General features: G+C 34.8%; 1 protein-coding gene across 5 annotated transcripts in view; it reads right to left on the bottom strand.

Annotated features, from left to right (window-relative positions):
* Window positions 1-1,298: 1,298 nt before the first annotated feature.
* The window catches only part of LOC101039884 (vitamin K-dependent protein S-like), a 752,700-nt gene continuing 728,726 nt past the window's right edge, over window positions 1,299-25,272 (bottom strand). For all 5 annotated transcript variants that reach the window (XM_074405626.1, XM_074405629.1, XM_074405627.1 and 2 more), the window contains one exon: window positions 1,299-5,851. The gene's annotated coding sequence lies outside the window, so the exon portion shown is untranslated. The remainder of the gene's footprint in view (window positions 5,852-25,272) is intronic.

Raw genomic sequence — 25,272 nt, 5'->3', positions numbered from 1 at the left:
GGTAAAGTTTCTGCCACTCTCAGAATTTGAGCATTTCATTGAGTTTACTCCATCCCATTTTCAAAGAGTAAAATCCTTCTCCCACCCTCTAGAACCTATCTTCAAGGTTAATGTTTAAGAATTAATTAAGCCTAACCACCTCTTAAGAGATAAGTAAGTAAACAGGCTAGTCATGATAACAAGGTTTCCAAGAGTAGACATAAAGGAATGTTAATGCATCTTTCATAATGGAAACAATAGCTTTATAATCTTAGACTTAAAGTAACTATGGTTACAAAGCCTTGAGCTGCTTTACCTTCACTTGGGTCCTTTCACTGGAGATCCATCTCTGTCATCAGGAGAGAGTCTCTGTGCTAATGGCTCTCAGTTTGTCATCATGAGAATATAAACATTAAATACTTCATGAACTGAGGGTGTAAATTTCTTTATCTGCTTAAGAAATGTCTTTTCAAGAAGGAAGACTCGGCCAACAAAGAAGAAAGTGTTCTCAGTTTAAGCTAACTTTTTAAATAAAAAGCATTGGCTTTCTGTTGTACCTGAAGTGTTTGGTTTTCAATGATTACCAGGCCAGTGCTTCACGTCTTTGTAGCCATCTTCCTGATATTGACTAACTACTTTAAAAAGAATCTTTGGGTGAAGAGGTCAAGAAGAAGGTATTATCAGAATAGAATGCTGGATTTAGGACGAATTGCTGATGACATCTTCTAAAAGAGTATTAAAGATGTTGAAAATTGTTGGCACCATAACGTTAGAAACAAAGTAGGACTCAAAATTATTTATATAACCTATTTTTTAAATGATGTGAAATACACAAAGAAAAGTACATGAAAATGTCAGCAGTGGTTATTTCAGGGTTGGGATTATGAAAGATTCAGCACAGTATTCACATATTACACAATTTAAAAAATTAAGTTTTAGATAATAATGTATTTTAAACCACAGCTATAAGTCTGACAATTACAAAAAGGACTCACTTTGGAGGAGGCTGGTTAACAATATCAGGAGCTATCAAAGCACTGATGATCTTTTACCTGCAGGAAAAAAGAGTAATGAAACATGAAAGCTGCCTTCAATATTAGAAGAACTGTTAACTAGAGGAATGCCAAGACCAGAGATTCTATGGAGACAGTACTTGTCTTAAGAAAGACATTTCTAGAAACAAAGGAACAGACTGATACTCAAGAATTACAGAAGGCATTCAAGAAGAGGTGGGGTGGATATCAGACATACGGTTATAAAAATGATTGCTTCACTGAGTGAGAACTAAAACTGAGGGTTTTTTGTTTTGTTTTGTTATGTTTTTAGGATCTTTTTCAACCATGGATTTTATTACACATTGCCAACATATTTGCCCCACATTCTACAGGTCATAGGTGTTGGCTTTTCTTTTCTTCTCTATTTTTAATACAACGGATACCCACCTTCTTCCTGTATTGCCAGAAGGTGCCGACTTTCTGTGCAAAGAATCGCTGGGGCAAATTGCCCTTGGGAACAATGCTAAAGAGTAGCAAATTGTTCGTGATGAAGTCTCTGATTTAAGTGGAATCAGAAGTGACAAAAAATAGCGACTTGTTTAATTTACCACAAAGTGTTAATTATGTACAGTAAGGGGTGGGGCAGGGCCCTTGACTTGGGGCCCTTGGGGGCTTGAGACAAATCACAGAGAATCAGATGGGTTCGGATTCCTACAGTTCATCTAATCACCCAGGCATAAACCTTGCTATCTGTTCCTTCCTCGATCCCCATTACTCTCTATACTATCTCACTCAGAAATGGTCAAAGACATTCTCTGAACAACTTTCCTGAACACCCAAGTCCCCTAGTCCAAGGTGTTCTTTGAGTGATCCCCAAAGAGGGAGATACCCTTACCTCTCACAGACTGTGACAAGGAAGCAAATATTCTTATGACACCACACTTTTAGGAAACAACAAAAGAATCCTGGAAATTTTTCCTCAAAGTACCCATGGCTGGTTATCTTCTAACAAAAAGAACTTCAGAAGGATATTTAAAATTTTAGGCAACTTAGATATTTAGAAAAGCTACTCTACTCAAACATGTACATACTAGAGAGAGAATTCAGCTTTTGGGTAAGTTTCTTTGACAATACTAAACATGTGGATTTCTTTTACTTTGCTTCTGAAATATAAATAAACACCACAGACAGGAGAACTGTAACATCCAGTGCTTAGACCAGCTTTCTGCACTCAGCAATGAAGGGGAGATAAAGTAACATCTTTTCTTCTCTTCACCTCATCACAAGATTCATAGCTGAGACCCTTGTAATGAAAAACAAATTAACAAAAGAAAACATAACAAATTTATTTAACCATAGTTCTACATGACACAGAAGCCATCAGAAATGAAGAGCCAAAAACTGTGTATTTTATGAAGAGTTGTACAAAAGAAGTATGATCGGAGGACAAAAGTGTATGATCTTATAGTAATAAACTGGAAGGAACATAGCAAGGTCTGTCTGTCCAGATCTTAGCCTCTCTAAGAAGGGTCACACTTCCTCTCTTGGGATTCAGGGCAGAACACCTATCACATTAGGGTCTTCAGGGGAGAAGGGAGGGGGGTCAGAGAGTAAATTCCTGCTTCTGTGATTTTTTTCAGGCTCCTTCAACTTAAAATAATCAGTACACTAAGGTACCATCTTTTGGGTTATTATATTCTGAGCCCCAATATTAAGAAGGCAAAGTCTGTATGCCTTACAATTATTGCTAATGGTATTACTATTAATAGGTAGAAAATTTGTATTCTACAGTTCAGATTCAACTTATATTTATCATCTATATGTTCCAGATGATGGGTTTTTGTTTTCATTTAAACCACTATACCTTTGAGCGACAAAATTTTGTTCCTCTCTGTCCAGATGAATAAATGAAATTCAAAAGATTAAGTGTTGTGCTTGGCTCACACAGCTGACCAGAGGTAGAGCTGGGATGCAAGCTAGGTTTCCTGAGTCCAAGCCTGAGGCAAAGGATTTACAAAATGCCTTCACCTGATTCATAATTACCCAAACAGCCTGTACTGCTTACTAATCATAATATGAAAATGTTCTCATTAACTTGTAAGGTAGACAGAACACGATCATTCCCTTCCTGAGACAGATGTGTTAAACTAGTGGCCAGGACCACTCAATTGGTATAGGACCTATATTGGATTCAAAGTCATGTGTCTGTAAAATTCTTCAGCCTGTTGTGAAGAAAAATACTATGAAGTATAATGGCCCTCAAGGAGAATAATGGCTAACAGTGACATGCCCCAACCACGTCTGTTGTTTGCAATGTCTTGGCCTTTACATAATGCACATTATAATTACTTTTTTTCCCAATATAGAGGCTGTTTCTTTGCTACCCATCTAATTCCTATGGATGAGTTATATTTCAAATGATTCGACTGGTCAATTAAGGGAAAAAGTTTTCAAAATTGAAGTCTTAGAATGGAGCTAGAAGATGTGGCCAAAACAGGAGAAAGAAGAGGTGTCTTTATTCTACACTACTTCACAATGGACTGTGAAAGAGTGACACTCTTATTGTGGATATGTGCTAGAGAAAACAGAACAACAAAGTCAAGTTGTTCAGTGAGTCTCATGAATATATGGAGACATGTTTACTTGTCTTGAATTGAAAATGGAATTCAAGTCCCCTTAGACCATGAGCTATATTTTAGAAGAAGAGACCAACAAAAGCCTACTTGTATTATCTAATCATTTTCTCTTTTGGGAGCACTCTAATTTAGCTAAAACCAGGATTTGAATTTGGCCTAGCTATAAATTAAAAGAATACTACGTGGTTATGCAACGCTGCTCAAAAGTTTATTTGCCCTTACCTTAAAAAATAACTCAAGTTACTCTCAATGGATTCATTAAAAACCTGATTTTTCCACTTTATAGCTATTTTGCCTGGCAGAAGAGCAGCACATTCTTCCACCAACAAAAAAGCCACATTCATATTTCAATAAAATTGCATTATTTGGCATCTACCATTCACATATGTTCATTTGGCTATTGCTAGTCCCAGCCAATTATAGCCACAAGGGGAGTGGGCATTTGAAATTTAAACAAGGAGCTTTAAATTGTGTAAGAGAGAAGAGGCCTCCTGACAGGTAGATCAGTCTGTAATTCATTCTTAATGCAGTTGACAATTTTACAAATCATTTGTTTTTCTCCCATTATATACTAGCTCCTGTGCTATAGAAGCCTTAAAAGAAAGTTTCTGTACAATTTTGGTATAACTTGGCCATGCAGAAAATAAAGAGTATTGCAAGCAGAGAAAATGTATAGAGGTGTGGTGAGTTCAGGACTAGGTCAAGTTCTCCCATGTGGCTGAGGGCACATAGTGGAAGAGGTATAGACACAATGATGGACTAGGCATGATAGAAAAAGTAGATCTTTTGCTATGAAGAGCCATTATCAAATGTTTTCAAGTGAATAATGTAAGAATCACTGTTAATACTGAGGAATGGAGTATTACATTCTACACAATGTGAAAAGAAAACCAGCAAAGAATGTCTATGCCATAGGTCTGAAGTTAACTGGACAGATAACTAGGGACAAAGTGTACTTGAAAATATTGTTATGAAGTTAAGAATAAAAGTATGCAAGACTATGATCGGCTTAACTAAAAAAGTTTTTTAAGAATCTGATTGGGGGTTGGCAGAGAACATGGTACAGATGGAATTAATATGAATGTTACTTGGTTAAAGTAAAGGTCACTCAGAGATACTACTGGTTTAACCACTGTTTATATACATGTCAAAAGAAAACACTCAAAAGACAAAATGCACTCACTAGTCTTTTTATGTACCACAAATAAAGGTGGTTGAAAATGTGACTACCTGTGTGTGTCTTGATTAGCATCAGGAATATGAACTCATTCTGATTTGGATTTATGAAATTTTATTACTTTCCCAAACTTACAGGTATAAACTTTCATCCTAGATGGTAGTATTTTATAATTGCATGCAAACTATAGTCAAGAAAGTGGCCTCTGGAAGGAGACAAACCTGAGATCTGCTCCACTTAGGAGCCCTATGATCCAAGCAAGTTATTAGATTCAGCTATTAAAAAGGAAAATCAGTTAATCATATCTATGAAATAGTTACTGTGAAGATTAAGTAAAATGTTGTAAACATACTTATTGTAGTGTCTGGTATATACTACTAACTTGATACATGTCATTAGTCAATTATGTAATTATTATTATCACCCAAAGATAAATGTACATAATCAGTTTGAAGAAAAATCTGCAAACCAACTTTATCCATATACTGGAGCCGATTAATTCACTGCATTTTGCCTGATTAAGTCGTAAAAAAAAGGATAATAACAAGAACATATGTAATACCTTATTGCAGGAGTGTCCAATCTTTTGACTTAATTGGACCACATTGGAAGAAGAAGAATTGTCTTGGGCCAAACATAAAATACACTAACACTGATGATAGCTAATGAGCTAAGAAAAAAATCTCATAATGTTTTAAGAAAGTTTATGAATTTGTGTTGGGCTGCATTCAAACCTATTCTGGGCCATGGGTTGGTCAAGCTTGCTTTAGTGCTTAAGAAGTATTCTCTCACAAACAAAGAATTTGGTTTTTGTACCAACCATGTGAGTTAGAAAACACAAAATACTCTTAACGGTTTACAAAGAAGAAGAAGAAAGAAATAAGTATAAAACATCAAAAAAAAAAACAAAAAAAAAAAACTATCAATAAATTCCTGCCAGAATAGACCAAGAAGACAAAGGAAAAAGAAGAAAAACTCTCAATGAGATTAATTTGTCATAACAAGAACATATGTAATACCTTATTGCAGGGGTGTCCAATCTTTTGTCTAGTTCTTTCAAATAACTAGAGTGGAAAAAACATGATGTCACCTAGTGAATTGATATTGTCAAATCAAATGATGAGGATCTAATAAATATCAGATTTATTTAGCCTTTGTAAATAGCTGGCCATTGATTTCTCAAGTGTAGATGATTCACCCCGATAATAATATAGTAATGTTTCAGTTATAACTCCTTTTTTTTTTTTAAACGGAGTCTCACTCTGTTGCCAGACTAGAGTGCAGTGTGTGATGTCGGCTCACTGAAATCTCTGCCTCCCAGGTGCAAGCAATTCTCCTGCCTCAGCCTCCTGAGTAGCTGCGATTACAGGCACACACAACCACACCCAGCTAATTTCTGTATTTTGAGTAGAGACGGAGTTTTGACATGTTGGTCAGGATGGTCTCGATCTCCTGACTTTGTGATCTGCCTGTCTCAGTCTCCCAAAGTGCTGGCATTACAGGCGTGAGTCACCACACCCAGCCTCAGTTATAACTCTAAACACATACCTTATCACAAAGAAAATGTATTATAAAACCATGTTATTTAAAATAAATGCCAAACATAACACACATTTATTTTTAGAAAGTATATTATTGCATAAAGCCTTGTTTATTTTAAAAAATTATATGTATAGAGATTAAAAAACAGATGCCATGTTTACCTTTCAATCAATAATCCATAATACAGACTTTGAATTAATAGTCCTCAAACTATGCAACTTGGGAAAAGAGTTTCATTGCTTAGTTGAATATGACCAATCTTTCTTCAAGTTTACATTTGATTAGATTTTATTTAACATTTTCACCAATAAGAGTTTCTTTAAAAAAAATGATGCCAAATAATTATTGTGTCTGTTAAAGTGAATGTCCAAGTAATATAAAATGTATTGATGAAATTTCTCAGAAAAGTGATTGTACCTAACTCAAGAGTTAAGAAAATTTTTGTGATCCTATATATGCATGCTTTAGATTTTTATATAATATGCATATAACATAGTTTCCCTAAGAAATATTGATTCTAGCTCATATATTATTAAATATTTTAATAATTTATGTTCCACTTTGAGTGTCATAATATTCAGATGTTCTACCTTCCAACCAAGTTTGAGAAACATTTTAGAAAGACACATATGCAGATCATTCACTTCTATTTAATCATCTTAAATTTCCTTGAATATGTCATATTCAAGGAATAATTTATTCAAGAAATAATGTATTCAAGGAATTATTTATTGAGTAAGTAAAATATAATCCAGTAAACTTGGTTAGTCAAATTTAAGGGGAATAAACTCATTGATACTTTCTGGTGTTTCTATCACAAGGATTCTTAAGCTAATGAACAACAACAAAAAGTAAAGTGAATGCAACTGTTCCTTATGGCTACAAATGAGATACTGACCAATAATGTTTCTCAGAGGTTAATTTGGCATTAGATAATGAACTTAAAAAAAGTCATGTTTATGTGTATTAATTCTGAGACTCGTGTTTGTTATTCATTACAGAAACTGTTAAGCTGTGTCAACTAAAGATACTCTTAAAATCTGTTGACAAAATAGTGAAATAGTGTTTAAAATATAAAGTTTGAATAACAGATGCCAAAGAAGATATAAAAATGACTAATACTTTCCTTAAATGATGATGAAATCATTACCGGACCAAGAACCTCTCATTAGCTTTAATTTCTTATATTTGTATTTAACTACTTCTATCATATACAGTTTGGATATCAAATAAATGTTAACAACTCAAGTTTGAAAAGTCTGTAACATTAAAGCTGGAATTCAAAGGGATTCCTGTAAAGTAAGACTCAATGACCCTTCTTGTGAAAAGAATGTCTCACATCTCAGAAAGGGGACTCACACTGCAATAAACATGCATCCATTTGTCTTTATGGTAGAATGATTTGTACTCCTTTGCATCTACACTCAGTAATGGCATTGCTTATCAAATGGTAGTTCTTAGCTCTTTGAGAAATTGCCATATTGCCTTCCACAATAGTTGAACTAAGTTACACTTATACCAACAGTATATAAATGTTCCCCTTTTTTCTGCAACCTTGCCATCATCTGTTACTTTTTGACTTTTTAATCCTGGCCATTCTGATTCACATGAGCTGGTATCTCACTGTGGTTTTGATTTGCATTTTTCTAATGACTGGTGATATTGAGCTTTTTTTTCATAAGTGGAAGCTAAATGATGAGAACGCATGGACATAGAGAGGGGACCAATTGGGGCCTACTTGGGGGTGAAGGATGGAAGGAAGGAGAGAAGCAGAAAAAATAACTACGGGGTACTTGGCTTAGTACCTGGGTGAGAAAACAATCTGTACAACAAATTACTGTGACATGAGTTTACCCATATAACAAACCTACACATATACCCCTGAACTGGAAATAAAAGTTAAAAACAAAAAAGAAACAATCAAAAGACGTAAGATGAGAGACATAAGAGAACAGAGGTAAGAGATGAAGAAATTTTGGTTCTGTAATTTTTTTACAGTAGGACCTAATTCTCTGAGTCTCAGTTTTCTTGCTTATGAACCAAAAGGACTGGAGAAGCTTTAGTCTCTTTTAATTCTGCACTTCTGTGATTGCAAGCACATGATTCTCTACTCCACAATTTTTGCCCCTTTGTTTTGTTTGGTTATCCAACACATAATACAGCTAGGATAAGTATTCCAAGGCATGAATAGAGACTGTATTTTAGCCTGACAAATTGAGATTAGGTTTATTTCATCATTTCTTAATTTTTAAATTTAAATAGATGTCTATAAAAATCATGTTGAACTACAGGTATCTATTTGAGAAAGATTTTTCTCATTACTAACCACAGTGTATACATCTATTTGTAAAAATTTGAAATTTTAACATCATTTGAACAGAAGATGTCTTAAGTATATAATTCTAAAAGAAACTCTCGAAAACATAGATAGGTCTATGTGTATATGTGTGTTTGTGGAGAGCTGTGGGATAATTAATGTTCAATATTTTATTCAATAAATAACATAAAAATCAGTAGCCAAAAATACTTCGATAACTCTAGCATTATTAGAATCCTCACACTTCAGTCATGGCATGCTAGCAAACATTTACTGATTCTCAAAATGGATTTAATCCAGTGTACTGCTCAACATTCCTTCTTTGGAATCTTAATGCATTTAAGCAAACCTCACAGGTTATTCAAAATAGAGTATGTACAACTTCTATAAAATGCCCAGATGTTAGCAAAATTTTGGTCTTTTATTTTTAAACATCTATTCCTGTGAAACTTTTATAAACTTCAATTTTAAAAGAACACAATGTATTTTACATCTTCCTAATTGTCCTTAATGTTCTAAAAATTAATTTCTCATATTAATTGGACAGGCAAGAAAGGCAAATTCCTCTAAAAGCTTCATCAACAATTTGATTTGTATTTCCAAAGACCCTTTTGAGAAATGTGTACTGTCTTACAGAGGATTCATGGGAAACTACAAAGTAACACAGGCCTTGCTTAGAATTCTCTCAGGCAATGACTAGAAACACCATGAAATTGTGTGATCAGGGCATCCAGACCAGGGATGCTTCTGAGGGCTCACTTAAGTAGACATTTATCTCTGTTTTTGACAAAAACTGTTCTTTGAGACACTAGTTTTTCCAAAACATTCCTCAAAAAAGGAAATCCTAGTTAAACAATTCGATACTCATTATGTACTCTATCTTCCTCCTATAAATTCACAAATTACATATTGGGTTCCCAAAAAGTACTGCAATAAAGTATATTATTTAGTTCTATTTAATCCAGAGTTTCTCAGTTATGGTGTTACTGAGTACGAAATTTAACCAATTTTACCCCCTTTCCCTGGTAGAAAGGGAACTTTACTAAATACTATTAATCTGTAATTTTGTGACTCCATCAAATACTCATCAGGAAACACTGCCCAAGGCCTCAAGACCTTGGTACCATTACTACCTTAGGCCAGAGTGGAGCTCAGGGAGCAGATATTTAGGAAAAAGGCAAAAATCTGGGAAATGCAAGAAGGTTGTTCAAAATGGAATTATAAGTTTAATTATTATTTCATAGAGCACAATGAATATACTGTTGTTTGATGTTTTAGCATGCTCAGAAACATAATAAAGTTGTGAGCTGCAACCATGATATACTTAGTAAAAATGACTACTCCTCTGGTCCCCAGTAAATGTGTCTACTTAAATGTGCAGTATGTCTTCATTGCAAAAATGCAATATAAAGTATATTTTCAAATAGTTAAATTTTTTAAGACTGTAAAAAATTTCAGGAGTTCAGGCAGTACACAATTTACGTTATTCAAGCAGACCAGCAACTTGTACCTGAGGCCCTTGCATGTTACTCAAATGTCTTCAAGAAGTTCTTCCCATATTAAAAGTAATAACCCTTGGTAAACATAGAACAACAGTATGAATGTACTTAATGTCACTGAACTGTACGCTTAAAAATGGTTAAGATGTTATTTTTTATGTTATGTTCATTTTACCTCAATTTTAAAAAATCTAATCTTGTTTTGAAAACCCCACTAAAATGGCAAGAATTTGTTAATGTTTGTCAGAATTACTTGCCCAGTAATAAAACTAGATTTCAAAAAGTGTCTAAATACCCTCCCCTATCATTAGGAAACATTCCTCTCTATTAAGAGAAGGCATGATGGTTGCTGAAAAGGATGAAACAATTGTCAGACCATGAGGAATATTCTCTTCCTCTTCTCTACTTCCACTATGTAAATGCCTCTAACAGTAGGGCTTCTACAACAGCTTTGAAAGTCAACTTACCTTTTACATTGCAAAGAATAATACAGCTTTCTATAAATGTGAAATGATATTTCACGAGTTTTTTAAAAAAACATTTAATTTCTACCACACCACTAAGAGTAAAACCTGCAATGCGAATTTAAGGTTAGCTAAAATGTATGTGATTTATCAAAGTGTGAATTAACATAGGAGAATTAACAAATTTGTGAGAAAGACGCTTAGGAAAGGATTCATGAACTATAAAAGGATTGATGAGCTATAAAACTGACTGCACAGCTAGAAATATTTAAAAACATTGCTCTTGTTGGCTAACATAGTCTCTTGACTGCAAGTTTACGAAGGCAGAGAACACATCCATCTTGTTCGCTGCTACTTTTTTCATACCTAAAACAGTACCTAGTACAACACGCACTACAAATTTTAAAATTCTTTAGTGAATTCAAGGTAAGTTAAAAAGCAGAAAATCTCTCTGTAGGTAATGGTTAAAAATTGACACGAATGAAGGCATTTTTCAATTAATAAACTATCTGAAATATGATCAATTGACCATTTAGATTTCTAATCTGTCATGGGTCCCACTATTCATCAAACACATGTTGAATGCCCTCCCCCAAATTTATCCAAATCTCACATATGGAATTTCATTCACAAGCCAATACTCTACGTTTCAAGAGACCAATGTTGTCAACACGTAAGCACTAAATATCCAGTTCTGAATCATTTTGTCTGTGAACTATTGCTGAATTTTTCTCATGAAGTCTCAGCAATAAAATTATATATAATACATTTTCTTATATCCTTTTAAAGTGGAGGCATTCATATGGAAACATTTTATATATTTTAAAGACTTCTATTGGAAGAAAAATATCTAGTTTGTTAATATATATTACTTGAATTAGTTAATATTCTTCAAAATTAGAGCTGTTTGCACACAAACATTAAAATGAAGAATGATTAAATGGTGTTTCAAATAATCTTGATATAAGATTTAGAGATAAAAGAGTCTGTAAATATTTGGAAGAATATAAAGGAGGCATCTATGACTTTTAAATGCATATCTTACACTTTATTTATTTATTTATTTATTTTTGAGACGGAGTTTCGCTCTTGTTACCCAGGCTGGAGTGCAATGGTGCAATCTCGGCTCACCACAACCTCCGCCCCCTGGGTTCAGGCAATTCTCCTGCCTCAGCCTCCTGAGTAGCTGGGATTACAGGCATGTGCCACCATGCCCAGCTAATTTTTTGTATTTTTAGTAGAGATGGGGTTTCACCATGTTGACCAGGATGGTCTCGATCTCTTGACCTCATGATCCACCTGCCTCGGCCTCCCAAAGTGCTGGGATTACAGGCGTGAGCCACTGCTCCCAGCCACTTTATTTTTATTTAAGTTTTTTAATTTATAAAAAGTAAAACATAAGCAGAAAAAAGTAGAACATAGTTTTCACATAATTAGCTAAATGAGACAAAGCTTTGGAATGACTTTTAAATCTATTTTAAAAGCTCAGCTACTTTGACTATTTTTTCTATTAAAGACCCAAGAAAAGTTATTTCAACTGAATTGCATATATAACTCCTAGAGTGTAGACAGTTGCTATTATTTGTTCACTTCATCAAATGCTCTTTTAAATTCTTGCTACATCTGTATTACCAGGTCCTAGAGAAACCAAGGTGAAAGAGGCCCAGGAGAGAAGAAACTCTCTTTGCTATTTCTAACAAAGGAAATGCCATTCTTGCCACTAACTCTTGGAATGATTTCCAAGTTCTCTAAAAATAATTTAACCTGTGTCAAGTAGCTGTCTCATCTGGAAAACTCAATAAACGAATGTAGAAGTTAGAAAGAGTAGGGGAAAGTTAGGTGTTATACTGAAATGGTATAGCCCAGGCGTGTTGAATTGAGACTCCAAATTAGCCAGCACACTTCCATACATCTGCTCATTTTTCTTTAAACTTGAGCTATATTATTGCAGAAAAGCATAATAATCTCCACTCTGATCTTGTATTTCAAATGAAAGAGGCTGAAACATCATAGCACATGCACCTTTCTAGGTCGGTTAAATATTATGAGTGGATACATTTCCTTTGGGGATCAACATTTTTACATTTAAAGGACAGAGTAAACAGGGAGGAAAAAGTAGAGGAGTAATATATAAAATATTAGTATCCAATGACAAGGATTCCAATTTTACATTAAACTTTAGCTTAAAGAGGACATGTGTATTAAATTATACCTCACTTTATGTACTGGTTGGATTCTTTAACTTTGTGCAAATTATTTCTTGGTAGCCAAATCATACTTCACTGTATCTAAATAGCGGTTTACATGTAAAAACTTCAGGTAAAAAATGCTTATGTAGTGCCTTTATTTATTTGTTAAAAAAATGTGAGGTCTTCGTACACTGTTTTCTTACTTTGAAGCATTTTTAATGTGGCACTTATAAAAACATAAAAATTTAAATCCTATTATATGAATTTTCAAGGAATTTGTATTTCATAATTTTCCATCTGTATAATAATTTAAGATTCACATTTATTATATGTTGGTTCATGCATGAAATACTGCATATAATAATTTTCAGGCCATCTGCTAGTGTCCTGAAGCAGAAGAACTGAAGTATTTTTGGGAGAGATCACTCTACACTGCTTATCAAGATTTTTCAAGATAACCAAAAGTACAATGGAAACATTCTAGATTGTAAACATTTTCCTATTTTTATTTTTTAATATGAAAGACAACTTATAAAAACTTTTACAGCCATTGTGGTGGCTCACACCTGTAATCCCAGCACTTTGGGAGGCTGAGGCGGGTGGATCACGAGGTCAGGAGCTCAAGACCACCCTGGCCAAGATGGTGAAACTCTGTCTCCACTAAAAATGCAAAAATTAGCTGGGTGTGGTGGTGGGCACCTGTAATCCCAGCTACTCGGAAGGCTGAGGCAGGGAACTGCTTGAACCCGGGGGGCAAAGGTTGCAGTGAGCGGAGATCACGCCACTGCATTCTGTCTCAAAAAAAAAAAAAAAAAAAAAAAGATTATAAAGAAAAGGGGCTACAGTAATTTGCACTTGTTCATGCCAACTGGTATAAGAATGAAGATTCAGTTTGTCTAAAGGATCCTGAGATGATGGCACAAATACAGGTTCACACTCTGACTTTGCTTTCCCGTGCCCACAATTTGTTTTAGTGTTGGGTGGAAAGGGGATGAGAGGAGACAATATATAAACATCTGCCATTTGCCAAGAACCTTGTTTAACTTTTTACACATGGTTTCTCACTTATAAAAAGTTAGGTAATATAGAATAAAAAAGAATAGCCAAAATAAATCCCTTGTTTTTCTTCCTACCAATTCTGGGTTTTTCTTATCTGCCTTAATAGAAATACAGTCTCTAGTGAGGAAGAAAAGCCTAATTTCTTTATCTTTTCCCTGCTTGTAGTCACAATTTTTTAGAGTCATGAAATAAAGAAAATCCAGAGGGAGCTGGCAGCCCAAGAGAGAATGTTGCTTTTATTTACCTTATTCTCGCTGAAGGTTAGATGGCGATAGCTGAGAGAAGCTCAAAAAATAGCAGGTAAAGACAATGAGCAAATGCCCAGAATAAAGCATAGCTTTATTTCAGCTGATTTGAAATAACAGATTATTAATGACTGATTTAAAACGGTAAAAATGCACTGAAATGTAAATATTTAATTCCAAATACTGGGGAAAAGAAGGTAATTTATTTAATCTCTTTAAAGACTAAACTAAATTCAGTCTCTTGGAGAAGCCAGGCATGGTGGCTCATGTGCCTAATCTCAGTGCCCTGGAAGCTTGAGGCAGAAGGAGCACTTGAGGCCTGGAGTTCAAGGCCAGCCTGGGTGACATAGTGAGACCTTCATTTCTACAAATGTTTTAAAATGAGATGGGCATGGTGTGGATGTCTGTAGTTCCAGCTACTTGGGAGTGGGGTGGGGGGAAAGAGGGTGAGGTGGGAGGATTTTTTGCACCCAAGAGTCTGGGGCTGCAGTGAGTTACGATCATGCCACTGCACCCAAATCTGGGCAACAGAGAGAGACTCTATCTGTAAAATAATAAAAAGCACAAAAGTATTTTGGAAAGTAATCTCATTAAGTCCCTTGTGTCATTTAATAACATTAAATTTGTCATGGCTGCTCATTATAGGTAGCTATATCTCGGCTCTGTTAAAAGTGCTGAGATTTGGAAAGATAATCATCAAGTAAAGATGAGAAACTGTACTGAATTGATAACCCCAATATTTTTATAAATCCTTCAGTCAATTCTATCCTAAATCTGTTTTAATTAAAAGCCACTTATACATCTTGCATAAATCAAATAGTCAGTCATATAATTATGATATTCTCTATTTTTATCCCAATCAAGCATAGGTAACATGGAAAAACAAGTTTTCCAATCAAGAAAGTTTTGTTTGCTGATGTGAAGTAACCAGTGGTCTGAAAATTCAAGTGCTTATAAACTACTTGAGAGCAAACATAAAGTAGCATTTATTGATGTATCTTTCTTGGGCTTATCACAGTGATCATCTTAGGCTCATAAATGGCTATATAGCTGTCCTAAATGATGAACAATGTGAATCAAGATTACCAGTGTGAATTAAAAGCCTGATTGCTAGTAGGTCCTCATTTAAAGGAAATTTGTGTCCCCCAGAGTAGGCTAAGTCCTGGCCTCGGTCACTGCTACCCACTTTTTTCCTGTCTGCTGGCCAGTGACGGAGAAAACACACTAAACATTTTGATGTTTCACTATAAAAGTGCATGTCATTATGTGGCTAAAGTCTTTATAGTCTCCCATACCAAAGTCATGTTTGAAACACGATACATTAGCAATCCGGAGCAGAGTTTGTTATGAGGAAGGATACTGAGAATAAATAGATGAAATTCTAGACATTTCCAAAGAGGATCCAGCTATTTAATGGCCACTGAAGTCTTCTGTGAATAGGTGTGAATATTTCAGTGCAGTCCAACCTGAACTGAAAAGCAGTTCTTACATCCAAATTTAAATACCTCCTGTGCATATAAAAAAGGTCCACTTATTAGTCCAAACGTTACTATGATTGGGATCCTGAAAAAACATTCTCTTATTATTGGGTATATTCTCCAGCGAAAAAATGTTGGGAAGCCTAGGCTAGAGAATGGGACTTGTGCTTGGAGACGACAAAGTGGATACATCCTGCTATTTACCCCACACCAGATCAGGAGCTGAAGATGGTTGAGTAAGTACATTTCTCTGTCAAAGTGAAGATGATAAACTGTGGATGAAATCCTGCAAAATTCTACTCACCAACTGAAAAGTTGTTAGTGTTTGGTTATTGAGGATCATCGGAACCACCTTCCTCACAGGTTGGGCCCATTGTCTTAAAAAGGCAAGAGCAGCCCCCATTGAGAGGGCTGTAGTGAGCTCTGTGACCACACTGACAGTTGAGAGCAGTTAGGTCCAAAGAGGCCCAGCCTGCATTCTATCAGGGAGAAAATAAAAATAAAAGCAATTCATATATGCTTTTCAAACACACTGTGTTCTTACTATTACTTCTTGGCATTCAATAGGATAATTATAGGCTTTTAAAAGATTCTTTTTTTACCATGGTATATCTTCTCATGCTAGAATGTTACGTGACAAAAGTAGGAATGTCGATGGGAAACAGGAGGAGGGTGGGAATGTCAAGAAAGTTAGTGACAAAACTGAAAAGAGAAGCCAGGACAGCAACTTACATTTTTAAGGCAACTTCTCAGAATTAGAGTATTGGGTAGAGCTTTAGTGATAGCATTGTGAAGGACACAGGGAAAGTGGACTAGCTCTCTTGAGGTCAGAAAAAGGCAACACTCAACACTGAATGCATGATACATGAGACTTATCTTTAGGATGAAAACACAAATATTTGTTCTATGTTATTGAAAATGAAATGGCTTTAATTTCAACTGTTTATTTCTTAAACTATGTCAGAAAGTCCATAGATCCCCTGATCTATGTCCTAAAGGACTCTATCTTTCAATTGAATTGCATTGTGCTTGCAACCAAAAGAGAAATGACGGAACGTTGTAAAAAGTATTAGCTTTATTAAAACTAGCAAATGTTGACTGAAAAGACCCAGCCTGGGTGTTTGCTGTTAGCCTAATTTCCTGCAAAGAATTAACAAATTCTGTTTCTGAAGAATTGTGAGGATAAGCAGAAAGCCCAGCCTAGCTCATGACACAGAAAATCGATTCATATTTCCTACTCTGTCAGGCAGGACTGGGAAGAAACTCAGTTTATCAATGTTTAAGGATCAGAAAAACTTAACTGTGTAATCCTAACAGTCACCTACTCTTGAGGAGTTTACAAATTGTGGGTCTCTAATACATTATCTCTGTTCGTTCTAACTAGCATCTGTGAGGTGGGCAAGGCAGTGAGTTAAGCTCCCACATTTCACAGAGGAATAAAGTGAGGTCTGGTGTGGCTTAAAAGATCTTCTCAATTACTGTGCTATATCTCAGATAAATGGCAGACCTGGGTTTCAAATTCTTACCTAGTGTTCTTTCTCCATTCTATACTATGGTATGGGAGGATGCAAGGTATTAAGCTTATGTAGAAGAAAGCCCTAATAAAAAAGAGAGGAAAAGTGAGAATTTGGGAAATGTCAGTAAACATGAAGATATAGGTCCTGGGGCAAATTCTGAAACTTTGGGCAAATTTATAAAAAAATCTTATTTATTGACTCACTATCCTTTATACTGGGTTAGAGTTGAGCAGTTGGATGTTTATTTTTTATATTCTTTTGCATTATGAATGTAGGTTAAGATGTGGCCTAGCTTTCTTGCCTTAATTAATTAGATTATAAATATAAGGTAAATAGAAACATAAACCATTTTTGCAAGTAATTATTTTTACAAGGGTTCAACATTAACAAACAGTAATTCAATCCCTTCCTAAATGAAGGAGCAACAAGTTCCTTTAGGAAGAAACTCTGGAGGCAATGTAAATGCTGCCATGAAATGAATCTTTAAACCATGAAACTTTGTGAAAAAAATTTTAAAATCCTATGTCATTTCAAATGTTATTTCTCAGCCACCTCTGCCCAATGTGTGGGAGGATTACTTAGTTTGGTGGCAAGATTGAATTTTCTTATTAGAAAAAAAGTTGTGAGTCAGGATCTCTCCTGAGCACTCCAGAATCTGACTTTAATTTATAAAAATACCACATTTTCATGTTAATAATAATGTATATTTAAGACATCTGTTTGAATGTCTGCAAATGTTAATTTACCAATGGGGGGAGCATAATCTAATAAAAAGTTGTTATATTCTTTTATGAATTAATATTATGGTTGTTTAACAGCTCCTTTACCAGAGTTCAAGTTAAAATGAGGTCTTTTATCTTTATGGTACCTGCATAGACACAGCTGTTCACACTTAATATCACAGATGAACTGTGCCTAATTGAAAATAAAAATGAAAATAAAAGACCTGGTAGGACATCTGTGTAGGTCATGACTTCATTTACAAATAATCTTTCTTTTAGAAATGAAGCTTCAACCATTTTCTTTTGCAGATGAGAAAAGTAAATTCTGAGATTAAACCCTCTATTTTGGGTAATACCAGTGGCAGCGTCAGTCCTTCAGGTCTCTTGTGAATTATATAAAACTTTTCATCTGCTAAGCATCCGTTAAGTCCAGTAGCAAGTGATTAGTTCATAATTACTCAACCTACTCTCTCTTCTTAAGACAGTCCCTGAAGAATTAGAACTTTATATTCTAGGTCATTCTTTCTCTGAGTGAAAAGAAAAATGAAATATTCATTTCAGTTCCCAAAGACTAGCTGGAAGCTTGGGTCCCAAGAATACTATCTGGACCACACCTTAATTGCCTTAATTCTAGTGATTTCTATGAATCACCTTTGTGATGGGACATTTAACTGTGTCCCTTTAAATACTTACCATGTTACCATATGCCCTACATCAGCTATAGTGTTATTTGAACTTCCTGTGATGTAACAGCTACAAACCCGTCTTCATGATACTAAGGGCAAAGTATCAAGCAATGCTGGGCAATGCTCTTTAATGAAGTACCCCTCCTAGTAGGAAAATGTCTATAGACCTCTGTATAACCATGGGTCAGAGGGGAGTCCTGAAGTGCTTTGGCTCCCACTAGCATCATATCTGGCTCCAGTTCTCCCTCAGGGGCAGAGGCATTTTCCAGTCATTGAGTGGCAGAAGTGTTCTTAAGTCACAAAGTTGATGTCAACCATCTCCAAACATGTCAGGCAAACACTGACCAAAAAAGGAGAAATGCTGAAAAATTAACACCTTGCACTTTCATTAATGCATCTTAATTAAAACTAAATATAAAAATTTCCTTAAGATTGAGTTCCAAATAGTAAAGTGGGATGATACTGGAATTGGCTGGTCAAAAGAAGAGAGAAAAGTTTTGGAATGTCAAAACGAAGGTCCATTCTGTAACTGATTTGACAAGTCTTAAAGTTGATTTACTTTAACACTGGTATTTATCTTTTAGAATGCAAATAAAATTTTCGAAGGTAGGAGCTTTAGGAAGGAAACAAAGCCTACCAGCCAAGTGTCTTACTCTTAATATTTTCCATTAAAGTGTTTTTATTATTCATCTCTCTAGACAATAATGTCCACGTTTTCCACTATATTTTCAGAATTTAACACAGGGCCTGCTACTTGTCATGTGACTCTATACAGAGTCTGTCTGGAATTTGGTATCTTACTGCTACCACAGATACATAATGGGTGACATTATTTATCACTAAATAATACATGAATAATAAAGGATGTACAAAGAGATAAAATATATAAGGCCTTATAGTGACATCTGAGAACGTGGTATGAGACTAATACAGAGAGCCTTTTAAAAGGCTACAATCACTTTGATTCATCACATAAAGTTAAATTACCATTATCATCATGCTATAATTATAATAATTATAGTTGTGGTAACTATATGCACAAGAATGTATATAACACAGGCCAAAGCAGGACTCGCTGTAGTTAACTGAGTTAGTAGCTTTTTGGGGTTTTATAACATTTTATTTCAAACTGAGTAGCCCAAATTCTCACCTTCATATGTGTATCTCCACTCACAGCTATGATTACTTTCTAGTGGTAAATGCCTAATTCACATCTTTTAATTATTTTCATAAATTTCTTGTATCTCAATGCCACTAACTCAATACATAGGCCACATTCTTTAAAAGCATTTAATAAAATATTCATTCTCATTCAGAGGTGGAATCTTTGTCCTTCAAAGAGTAATATTTTTAGTGGTGTTTTGAAGTATCTCCATTTTATATAAAGGAAAATAAAACTTTTGACCAATCAGCCACAAAATCAGGACTCATTATATTGGCTGTTGAGTGAATTTCTACCATTTTATGTGCCAGTTGAATGTTTAAGTAATTCTTGCATATTTTCAATTTCATTTACATGTTTGTCACCAGATGAGAAGATCTCACAGTCACACAGAATTCTCACATTCATGTGCTTAAAAATGCTCTGGCAATCTCTTGCATATTGGCTGCCACGGACACCTGCTGGGCAAGTTCACTGTCTACTAGCTGTATCACAACTAACTTCACTTTGCAGTCACAGAAGTGAGCACAATTCAAGCCATAAAGTCCAGGAGGGCTTCAGAAGTGATTAAAAGGAAAATTAGAATATGTTCATTTGTTTCCCAAGACCAAATAAAGAGATGAGAGAATTGGAAAGAAAGAAGAAATTCTATAGAGAAGCATATTGACAATAATTTAGTGATACAAATAAATAGTTGCCAGTCTCTATAACCAGTCTAGAAAAATGAATAAGGAAACATGAAATATCTTTAAGCAGATAATGCTTATATGATATGATGTGCACCTAAGCATTTAGCCCAAGCCTTTCCTAAAATCCTTCAATACCTTAGAGACATAAAGAGGCAATGTGTTCAAATCCAGTCTAAATTTAATGAGAATTATTTTTAAATTAAATTATTTAAATACATAAGAGAGTATCTGTGGAAGGTGATATCATATAGTTTCTTATACTTTTAAATTAAATTATTTAAGTAAATAAGAATCTGCGGAAGGCGATATCATATAGTTTTTGATATTTCAAGTCCTGGGGGTACATGACAGAGGTGGGTGTGAGAGAAAGGAAGGAGAAAGAGAAGAAGGAAGAAAGACAGTAAAAGAATATGATGCACATATGGTAGGTAAATATCTTACAAGGAAATTAAGTATTAAAGTCTGTAAAATTTAATCTTTGAAACATTTCCTTAGGTGGCCAATCAAGTACAATACAGAACTGTGTTTTACTAAGTCTGATATGGAGGACTTAAAACCCCTTGGAGGTTCTACCTCTAAGACTGGAGAAGACCAATATTGTTCTGGCTGAACATCAGAAGAAGTAATTGGTTTGCATTTAAAAATCGTGTCACCTAAGCAAATATCTTTATTTGAAAGCTAAAATTGTCATCTGCCTGGGGAAATGCTCACTTTGAGGAGGTGTGTGAGAGCTTGATTGTAAAGATTTCCTTTTTTTTTTTTTTTTTTTGAGACGGAGATTCGCTCTTGTGGACCAGGCTAGAGTGCAATGATGCGATCTTGGCTCACTGCAAACTGCCTCCTAGGTTTAAGTGATTCTCCTGCCTCAGCCTCCCAAGTAGCCTGGATTACAGGCATGTGCCACCATGCCCAGCTAAAGATTTCCATTTCTATTCTTGAGTTTTCTTGAGATATGCTTACCGCTCACCCATGGAATATGATTTCCTCACCTTTTATTTATTGTCTCCTTTTGCCTTTGTCTTCTCTCTCTCTCTCTCTCCCTATCTCTCTCTCTCTCTCTCTCTCTCTCTCTCTCTCTCTCCCCGACCCTCCCTTCTCTATCCTCTTTCCAGACATGTACAGTTGAATTTGATTAGGATTGATGTGGATGACACTTCTTCAGTATGCATAAAGTTACTCAGGACAGATTTATCATTAGGAAGCACTCACATTCAAGGAGCAGAAAAAGGAAGTAAAATGAAAGAAGATAAAGAATAAATCATATAATATGTATTCTTTCATTTACTTTCCTCCTATAATGCTTAAAAATAAGTAATCAAGAGAGATCCATGTATAGTTTCTTCTGTTTGTTCTTGTATAATCGGTTTTTATCAAGAATACTTAGGAATAGCAGATTTCCTTTACTCCCTACTTTAATTATATATAAAACTGAGATACCCGGTGGCTTAATCTCAGTACTTTGGGAGGCTGCGGTGGGTGGGTAACCTGAGGTCAGGAGTTTGAGACCAGCCTAACGAACATGGTGAAACCCTATAGCTACTAACAAATACAAAATTAGCCAGGCATGGGGGCACATGCCTGTAATCCCAGCTACTCAGGAGACCGAGGCAGGAGAATCACTTGAACCTGGAAGGCGGAGGTTGCAGTGAGCTGAGATCATGCCATTGCACTCCAGCCTGGGCAACAAGAGCAAAACTCCATCTCAAAAACAACAACAACAAAAAAAAAACCTGAGCTAATAAAGGTTGCCTTCCTTGATGTCTCCATTTTGCTAAATACTACTATCATTCTTCTCTAATTATAACATTTTTCAGATATGTGGTTTTTTTTTTTTTTTTGAGACGGAGTCTTGCTCTGCTGCCAGGCTGGAGTGCAGTGGCACAAACTCAGCTCACTGCAACCTCCGCCTCCTGGGTTCAAGCCATTCTCCTGCCTCAGCCTCCCAAGTAGCTGGGACCACAGGCACGTGCCACCATGCCCGGCTATTTTTTGTAATTTTAGTAGAGACGGGGTTTCACCATGTTGGCCAGGATGGTCTCGATCTCTTGACCTCGTGATCCGCCCACCTCGGCCTCCCAAAGTGCTGGGATTACAGGCATGAGCCACCGCGCTGGGCCGGGATATGTGAATATTTTATAGCATTGTAAATAAGAATTAAAATCAAAAAGAAATGAACCTAACTATGATTTAATTGGTGGCAAAACTATGCAGCAAAGAACTATTTCAAATAACTCCAAAACAGTAATTGGAAAACATGTGTCTAGTGGAAAATATAAGAAAAGAAACTACCAAAACTCCTTTTAAATATTTAAAATATGTATTATATAATTTAAATATTTACATATTAAATTTAATTACATTGTTAAACTGATCAACTTAAAATTAATAAAAAATTATTTTATCAATTATTTAAATAGTTTTATATTTAATTGAAATAGTTGATATTTAAAATAATTTTCAGAATTGTACTGATAGTGTTGCTCTTCAGACTTGACAGTATTATGGAATAAACAAATGAGAAAGTATATTGATGTTCAGAATTAGGAATTTAAATATGGGAGAAAGAAAATACACATGTAAGAACAAAGAGTATGTAAAATTGCTGTGGTCCTCCTCACTTTGAACTGCATCTGTATGAGCTCATAATATAGTTGAAACTTAATAAAAAGGCATTTCATGGCTCTGTCCAGAGAAAGCCTTAGAAAAAAATAACTATCCCAGTTGCAGTGAGCACAACCAAATATTGGTTTCTATACACCATTTCCAAGTAAAAGAAAGCAGAGCATCTTGGGAGAAGTAGATTATTCAGATTTGGAAGTGGATATGTACAGTTAAGCATAAAACAAACACCTACTTATCTCAGATAGCAAGGAATGAATCATATTACTGGGGTTGTGTATTTGAAACTCAAGAGCCAGTTTTAAAAGGCTCTCTCTGTTCAATGATAGAAAAGTGTGTCATCAATAAGTATACGAACTGAATGAATTTAAGTGTATCAAAATGTTTGACCTCCATAATTTCATGAAAATGCTCCCAAAATGTAGTTTTTGCTCATCTCTGAAGGATATTAGTAAGTCAACTACCTGTACATTGATAAATAGGTGGAAAGTGGAAGGATTTATCTTGACTTTTCCATGTGAATCATGTCTCAAAATAATCAAATATGTGATTAGAGAAAATTTCTCTACATAGACCTATTCTAACTAACAAGTAAAGAAAAATGCATGGACTCACAATATCAATCTTCTGTAGGCGTTAATGAATTTGTGGATCAGGGCAATGATGATCATTGACTGCTACCATAACAAAAAGATAGGCAAACCAGACATTATGTGCCTTCTAGCAGAAGACACAACACTCTTGAAGTGTTCTCACTAATATATCAAGCCTGAATCTGATCAAGACTTCACCTACCCAGGGAAGGCAGAAGATAAACAGGTGATTACAATATCAAAAGATACAAAGAGCTAAATGAGAAACTTGGTAACAGCAGCAACCGAATTTTTTCAATATATATCTTACAAGGGGGAAAAAGAAAAAGAAGAAATTTCTATATTTTAAAAGATATTAAAGAAACTTATATTAAGCACCAAATTTTTATAGGTAATATTTGAATCTTGAGTCAATAAATGTATTAAAAAATCATAATACTTCAGGAGTAACTATTTGATTATATTAAACAATTATTATTTTAGGTATTATAATTGTTCCATAGTTACATTTAAAAAAAATTCTTATCTTTTAAAGATATATACTATGAAAATGTATGGATAAAACAAAATGTTGCCTAGGATTTGTTTCAAAATAATTAAGAGAGAGGAATAGAACTAGCCATGAGTTTATAATTATTAAGACTGGGTGACAAGTACATTAGGATTCATATATCAATCTCTCTAGATTTGCAGAGGATTCAAATCTTCATTACAAATAAAATTCTATAACTGTATTAAAGAGATAGTTTGGTTCTCTTTGGATTAATAAGAACTAAAATTAAAATAGTTTTTAAATGTTTAGATATGGTGAGGTATTGTGAATATATTTTTAAAAGAATACAACTAATACTTATGAATAAATCATATGACCATGATCTGCTTCTAAACAATACCATAATGGTACAGAGTGAGGGAGTGGGAGAAAGTATAGATGACACAAGATTAATCATAAATTGATTATTGTTGAATGTGAATAACAGATATATGGAAATTCACTGTACCATTATATCATTCTCTTAACTCTTGTATGTGTTTGAAATGTTACATGATAAAAAGCTTAAATGATAGAATCAACAGTGAAATATCTCCTATACTAAATGCCAGAAAATTACTCAATTTACAATTAAAAAGAGGATGGACATAATAGTTCTGTTTTTAAAATGCTGATTTTGTAATCTCAAATCACAAAATTGATAAGAACCATCTCCCATGAATTAGGGAGGATATCCATCTTTTAAAAATCCCGTGAAAAATGGTCTTAAATCTCAGATTTGGAAGGTCTGTCAGGTATTATTCAGCTCAATATCCTTATGTTCAGATGGGAAAACCAAGTCACAAAGAGGATGTGAACTGCCCAAAGGTAGATCACATGGTATTAGCAGAGCTAGGGTTAGCATTCATCTTTATCCATGTCCACTGCAATACCATGTTGTTGAATTTATTTCATGACAGTTAATTTAGTAGCAATGGATGGCAGATAATCATATCCATTGTCACACAAGTCTAAAGAGTCACACCACCCATAGTTGAAACCATCTAGGTAAACGTTTCCTGTGAATTTTTTTCTACTCGGAGTGCCTCAAGTTTAGGCCTCCAGCACAATGTTCTCATCCACACTCTGCCAGAAACTTTGCTCTATAATCTGCCAAAGTACAATGTCTCCTACAAGAGGAGGCTCTAAATAAAGTACGTGCTTTCCAGTGT

This window comes from Saimiri boliviensis, chromosome 9 (assembly GCF_048565385.1).
Source record: "Saimiri boliviensis isolate mSaiBol1 chromosome 9, mSaiBol1.pri, whole genome shotgun sequence".
Classification (NCBI taxonomy): Eukaryota; Metazoa; Chordata; class Mammalia; order Primates; family Cebidae; genus Saimiri; species Saimiri boliviensis.
The sequence above is the reverse complement of the archived record's forward strand: the minus strand, read 5'-3'. Positions and strand labels throughout refer to the sequence as shown.